Source organism: Ipomoea triloba, chromosome 14 (assembly GCF_003576645.1).
Source record: "Ipomoea triloba cultivar NCNSP0323 chromosome 14, ASM357664v1".
NCBI lineage: Eukaryota > Viridiplantae > Streptophyta > Magnoliopsida > Solanales > Convolvulaceae > Ipomoea > Ipomoea triloba.
Window position 1 is genome coordinate 14874837 of NC_044929.1, and position 7650 is coordinate 14882486.

The 7650-nt window shown below is 33.8% G+C and overlaps 1 long non-coding RNA gene across 1 annotated transcript; it reads left to right on the plus strand.

Moving 5' to 3' along the window:
• Positions 1–1195: 1195 nt before the first annotated feature.
• Positions 1196–3982, plus strand: LOC116005253. Its single transcript, XR_004094912.1, has 2 exons — positions 1196–1494; positions 3760–3982. It is a non-coding gene; the product is annotated as an uncharacterized LOC116005253 (long non-coding RNA).
• Positions 3983–7650: the final 3668 nt, after the last annotated feature.

Consider the following 7650-nt stretch of genomic DNA (forward strand, 5'->3'; position numbering starts at 1 on the left):
TCATCAATCAATATATCACAAGTTTGTAAGGAATCATCATCCCGAAAATTAAAGCAAGCATAATCACAAGTAGTAGAAATATCAATGCAAAGGGAGTCATCCTCACAAGGAACACAATTATCATTATCAAATGAATCAACACTCTCACACTTATTAATAGAATCATCATCAACAAGGCCTATGGAATCATCCTTCCGGAAATAAAAACAAGTAGTATCACAAGCATATAGATCATTATTGCATTTCAAAGGGGAGTCATCCACACAAGTGACAAAAGTGTTTTCAACAAGAGCACAAGAATTTTCAAGAATATTAACATAAGAAAGATGAAGAATGTTACCACATGTCGTCTCTTCATCTTCCTACACTACTTCAATGTCCTCATCTTCACTCTCCATCTCTACTTCCTTTGGATCTTCCAATCACTACAAAAAAACGCGGAAATAACGACGGATTTAGCGACGGATTCATTCCGTTGCTAATTTAACGACGGAATAGCGACTGTTTAGCGACGGATTTTCTTAATTTTAAAGAATTGAAAATTAGCGACGGATTAGCGACGAAAAAATAACGTCGTAAATCCGTAGCTAATTTTAGCGGTAAATTTTGGCGCATAAACTTGCGACGATTAGCGACGGATTTTTGTCAAAAATTTGGCTCTCATTTTCGAAGAAGCAAAATAAACCTAGGAATTATGCTCTAGCGGCGGATTTAAAAATCCGTCGCTATATCCGTCGCTATAGCATTATTCCCGGGTTTATTTTGTTTATAAAAATTGAGCGAAATTTTTTTTCACAAATTTTAGTGACGAAAATTTGAACCCGTCGCTAGATCTAGCAACGAATTCAAAATTCCGTCGCTAGATGAGTAAATCTAGCGACAGAATTCAAATCCGTCGCTAAATATAGCGACGGATTTGAATTCCGTCGCTAGAAAATTAACGAAGCGGGTTGCAATTTTTAAAAAAAATATTCTAGCGACGGATTTGAATTTTCGTCGCTAGAGTTAGCGACGAATTTAAATTTCCGTCGCTAAACCTAGCGACGGATTCGAATTTCCGTCGCTAGCTTAATAAGGTGTTGAATCTACAATTATATTTAGTGATGGATTGAATCCGTCGCTAATATATTATAACCCTAGGTACATAAGCATTTTAATTCCATTTCTTTATTTTCCAAGACATTTCAGACTTCGTTCTAGACTTCCAGTCGCTTCTTCTCTCTCTCTCGCTTCGAAGTGTAGACTAGCGACATCGACCGTAGACCGACGACCGACGACTTTGAACTTGGAACGGCGGGTGGTAGTGGCTACTGTCTCTCCTTCTCGTCCAACAGATCGAAGCCTGCGACGATGTTGGTCGGAGTTGCAGCGGCGGCGAGGTAGCTGCAGTGACAGCGGATCTGGAGATCGAACATCAGCAATGGTAGCAAGCTGGTGGCGAGGGTGCTGGTTCGGAGCTTCGGCGGCGGCAGTAGCAGGTTCCGGCGATAGCAGGTTCGTCCTCTCTTCTTCTTCTCTTATTATTAATTGCTTAATTAAGTTTAATTATTGGTGAGTTTTATTGGCTATTGTTGTTGATTGGTTAGTTGATTATTGGCTATTGTTGTTGATTGTTGAGTTGATTATTGGCTATAGATATGTTGTTATATTAACAAGGAATTATTTTTTAACTTGTTGAAATCATCTAAATACATAAAAAATTAAAAGTTGAAACTAACACAGTTCTGCAATATGTTGACAAAATTCCGAAGTCTGAACAAAGCTACTGCAATAGCTTCTCTATGTGATTAGATATACCTTAATTGATGTGCTAGTTACTATTCCTATTTTCTTTCTTTTTCTATCATCCTTTCAACAAATTAAGGGAGACACCATTTAAATTTAACCTTTATCAGTTTCATTTAGTTTTTTTATTAACATTATAGGTTTCTTGCTTTAACTTTATTCGCCTTAAAGATATTTATGTTAGTCCAGAATGTATCAGCAATGTTCTTACAACATCAATCTAAATGCATTTGGAGCTTGAAAACCCTGATAACTTGATAAATATTACTATGTACATACTAAAAGCAAGCACTAACAGTTAAGGAGTATTACTCTACAATGTCAACCTGGTCTTATCTTGTCCAAATGAAAAATTGATCCATTCATTTCTTATGGGTCTTTAGTTGGTAGTTTTAGTTGAAAGAGAATCGAATAATGATGATACTTATGCTTGATGATAAAGTTTCTAGTGTATCTTTAGATATGTGTTGCCTTGGGGACAGAAGGGTGATAATGTGATATTACATTAGAATCTGTTCTTTTTAAATATAGGGAACGAGTACACCATGATATAACTGTTGTGCAAACATCTCAGTGAGTGGTGTATTGGATAGGAAGGTATGAGGAGGCATTATTTCATGACTTAAAGATGTCTTGGTTATACTAATTGCTATGCGGTGTAAGCTTTTAATGTCAAGACTGACATTTTCTTTTCAGTTTTAAATATAAGACTGATTTTTTCCCCATTGAGCATTTGCTCTCCTTGTTTTCTATGTTTCACATTTCTGCCCTTTCATGTATTTGCTGCCATATATCCAGTATTTGATTGCAAATATGTGCACTGTTACTTTAGTGATTGTGAATACTGTGTATGACTAGTTGTCAAATATTTTTGGTATTGTACACATTTATGTTTTCAATTTTCTATATACTGATTGTATAGATCTCGAAAAAATAGTTGATTTGAAAAAAAAAATTGTCCAAAACGGATAACCGAGTCAAAAGTTATGACTTTCTAAAGTTTCTATAATTTGCATATGCTTTTTTGTTCCAATTGTGCTTCTTTTTACTAAAATTTATGTGAGTATTTTTTATGCCAATTCCTTCATATATGTAGGCCATCAAGTCTAGAACATACATAAAAAAATTTCATAACAATCCAAGGAGTAGAAGTATTGTTTTCAAATTATTTTCCAAAATCTGGACAGCACACTGCCAAGGGTAGAAACGTAATTTTCTGTGTTTATTTGAAGATCAAATTGACTCAAACTCTTTATGGATATCAAGTATTATAAGTTTAGGTTCTACCATAAAAATTTCAAGTAAAAAAGAGCTCGGGAAGTATATTTTAAAAATTAATTTCCAAAATTGGTCCACGGAGAAAAGGAAATATGGACAGCACACTGCCAAGGGTAGAAATGTAATTTTCTGTGTTTATTTGAAGATCAAATTAACTCAAACTTTTTATGGATATCAAGTATTATAAGTTTAGGTTCTACCGTAAAAATTTCAAGTAAAAAGGAGTTCGGGAAGTATTTTTACCGAATCAATCTTTCTAACTACTGTTAATCCCACATCACTGTTAGTGACTTGAAAGTTGGTTTGAATTGTATTTGAATGTGTGTTGGAGTATATCTATGATTTTAGTAGTCTATTGTTAACAATGGTGGTTAGATGTTTAACAATGGTGATTATGGATCTTGATTAACTAGTGATTATGGATTATGGTTTATTAATTGAAGTTATGGAATTAATTGTGGATTATGTGATGATTAAAATGTTATGAATTAGAGGGGATTAGAGGTTATTTATGAATTAGTAGTCTTGAAAGTAAACAATGGTGATTAGAGGTTATTTACTTGTGCCTATTTACTTGAACTTTTGAGTTTAAAACTTAGTTCCAATGAAATTAAAGGGAAAGAAAAATCTTGATGCTTTATGCTCAATGCTTGATGCTTTGATTGCTTGTGAAAATAATGTAATGATGTTTTGCAGGTGTGCGGAGCAGTCTCATGTTGATGGTTTTCATTTTCATTCAATTCCATCAATGTTTTATACACACAACGGATTTGTATCATTTACTGGATTTGCAATACTACCAAAATCAGCCAAAAATGCCACTTTCATACTTTTTATGTAATTGCATTTTGTATTTTACAATATTGTATTTTGATGATATATAATTGTATTAAAGTTTGATTAAATTATTGTGTTACTATAAAGTTTGATAATAGTTTAATTTTATGATGATATAAAGTTTGATGGTAATTTGATAGTATTAGGTAGTGTTATATATGCTTTCAAAAAAAAGGTAGTGTTATATATAGTGTGTTTATGGATTTTAAAGCATTAACAGGTAAAAAAACAATTAGGAATTTTAATTAAAATAAGGAAAAAGTGTCAAATAGGCCATTGAACTATTAGGGTTTGTGCAATTGGGCCATCGAACATAAAAAGTGTGCAATTAAACCATTGAACTTTATAAAGTTGTGCATATAGCATTTTTAGCCTGTTACTTTCAGGTTAAACAGGTAATATCAATGACGTGGCGTCTTGTGTGGCATTTTTTACACGGTGGCAACTTTTAATATTTAAATGAATTTACACATAAGATATTTTCAATTAAAATTATCCTAATTCATATTAAAACATGAGTTTCTCTCCTGTACAAACTAAACTAGGGTTCACTCCTCCACCAACGCAGAAAAAATCTCTCCTCCAACAATGAATCGAAACTCTCATTCTAGAGAAACTTCGGCTGAAATTGTCTTCCCGCACATCACCTGAGGTTGTCTTCCTCTTTCATCGCTTGAAGTTGTCTTCCCTCGGCATCAACTAATCTTCGCCCTGCATCACATGGTTGTCAAAATTGGAATTTGAATGTAAGTTTTCTATTTGTTTTTAGACTTTACAAATTGACTTTATGCTTTGACGAAAATTGAAGCATTAAGGTTAGCATGATCATGGGTGTGGTTGCATAAAATTGCAAGGCACTTCAAAATTTAATTTTTAATGATATAAATTCTACAAAATTCAATTAGTATTTAAGAAGTTTTTTTTTTTTTTTTTGGTTGGCAGGATAGTGGATGTGGTTTATGTTGCTTGGAAGGAAGATGATGTGTTAGATGTTGAAGGAATAAATGTCTTCAATGAGAAATGATATTGAGAATATAAGAGATTTTTTTTTTTTGAAGGTGAAGCAAGGGAAAGGGAAAAATGTAATAAGATGTGCAAACATGTAGTGATTGCTTTTGCCTTTGGATTTGGAGTGTTATTTTTCTTTCAAAGTAATGGCATTCAGTTGGCATTACCTTAACATTTACAGTGTAAATCTTTTGAAATGTTAATGCACATTTTTTTAATCATTGTGTAGCCTTTCTTTGCAGTTTCACTGATCTCTTTCTTTAGTTTCACAGGTTACAATTTCATTTGAAAAATATAAAGCAAATATCTAAGGAATTTCATCTAATCAAAACTAAATTAAGTAAAATTTAATTCCCATGTAATCAAGTTGTCAAAATCTGTTTATGCACCTTGACCATCATTAATACTACTAATATGCAAACATGACATGTTCATGGGATAATGACACTGCTTGGGATAATCAAACATCTTTGACCCACAAAACAATCACTTGATCAGACAATGATCATTCCAGTTTTCTACCCAAAAAAATCAAATCAAAACAAAACTAGTGTCCATTGCATTTGTCTTTAATTTTTCTTTCGCTTTCCTCCAATTGTTTGTTGCTTCTTTCTATGATGAACAACCGTCGCTTCAGGCATTTCAGGCTGTAATAAATAACAAAATCAATATTAGGGACAAAATCATAATATTGCAAGAAAGTTCATCATACTTTAATTTATTTAACACTTACATTGACAGCAATTCCTACAGTTTGAGGATTAGTATTAGTTTTCCTTGCACAACCCTTCTTAGTATGTCCTTTTTCTCTACATATCGAACATGTCATTATTCTTCCTGTCCTTGGCAATTTACCACAATCACGTGGTTCATTCTCTTCCCTATTCCTTTTCTTCTTTGGTCTCCCAGTCATTTTTCTTGGTATAGGAGCAACCATCTCATCAAAATTTGTTCTTGGCCAACTAAGTTCTCCATTTATGGGTTGTAGCGTATGTGCATATGTCATTTCATATACCTCTTTGGAGTAGCAATGATCTATAAACTCATCAGGTTGCCTTCCACTGTCAAGTATAGCACATACTGCATGGGGGCAAGGGATACCTGTTAAATCCCAAGATCTACATAAACATATCCTAGCTTGTAATTTTACTTTGAATTGTTGTCTACCCCTTTTTATCTCATAGCCATCATCCCCATTGAAATCCACACGCCACCGAGCACTCTCAATAATATTTTCATTCAACTTCTTCCTAATTAAAGGTCTGTAGTTTCCACACCACTTTGCGACAGATTTTCGCTTTGTTGCAACCCTCTTCATCATAGCAACTCTTATATCTTCAAGCATTGGAATTATAGGCTTAGACCTGGCCTTGACAAGAGTTCCGTTGAATGTCTCACACATATTGTTGTCTACAGCATCACATTTTGAGTGAGTTTTGAAAAAAGCTTTGCTCCAATACTTAGCAGGGTACTTTGCCAAATCTGCCTTGGCTGCTGAATCTTTTTTCCCTAATTCTTCAACCATTAAGTTATGTTGCTCCACAGTTGTAGCTTTTGCACAGTTCCAAAACAACCTCTTAAACACCATTCCCTTGTGTTTTTTGCTCCAATTTGCATGTACGTGCCTAGCACAATTCCTATGCTCAGCATCAGGAAATATATCTTGAATGACATTTATGAGTCCCTAATAGAATCAAGAAAAAATTTCAGATTAAAGACTTGAGTAATCTCTAAACTATTTAACAAAATAAATGCATAAATGAAGTTGAAACTTTAACCTTTTGTTGGTCTGTAATGAATGTCCAATCCCCATTGTAATTGATGTCTAAGTCTTTCTTCAATAGTTGTAAGAACCATCTCCAAGAGTTTATGTTTTCAATCTCTACAACAGCCCATGCAATTGGGTACATTTGATTATTTGCATCCCTAGCTACAACTGATAATATTTCACCTTTCAAAGTCCCTTTTAAAAAGCATCCATCTAATCCAATAATCTTTCTAATCCCCTCCAAAAATCCTTTCTTCATTGCACCAAAGCAAACATAAATTCTTTGAAAATATGTAGGCAAATCAGGAACTGTTCTCTCAGTTTCAATAATAATGGTGCTACCTGGATTGGAGTTTAAACATTCTTGGGCATAGTCACGAAGCCTCTTAAATTGGTCACTAAATCCAGCTTGCAGCTTTTTAATCACAGCAACTTGTGTTCTCCTAACCATGCTTATATGCACATTAATCTTCAACTCAGATTCAATATGCTTCTTCAAATCAGAATGTGTGATGATAGGGTCATCAATAATTTTCTCCTCAAATCTTTCTTCTATCCACTGTTGACTTACCAATTTAAGCTTATACTTTGGATTGCATATGTGATTAGGCATAAATGTCTTTACTTGGAAACATCTATATCTCTCATCCCAACTAGCATAACAGAGAAATGGACACCCATTAGAGCACACAACCCTAACTCTTAATGGCTCATTCGTATACCACTGAATATCTCTTTTATTTTGCACAGCATATTTGATCATAGCATTTTTAAATTGCTTTGCATCTTCAAAAAACATACCAAACTCAATTTCAACATTTTCAGAATCTGGATTGTATGAAGGAAATTTGCATGTACTTGTATTTATTCTAGATTGGTGTTCAACTCCATCAATTTCCTCCTTTTCCGATTCATAACTCCGCATGTCATCGGAGTCATAATACTCACTATCACAACCTTCATCTCGATGTGTT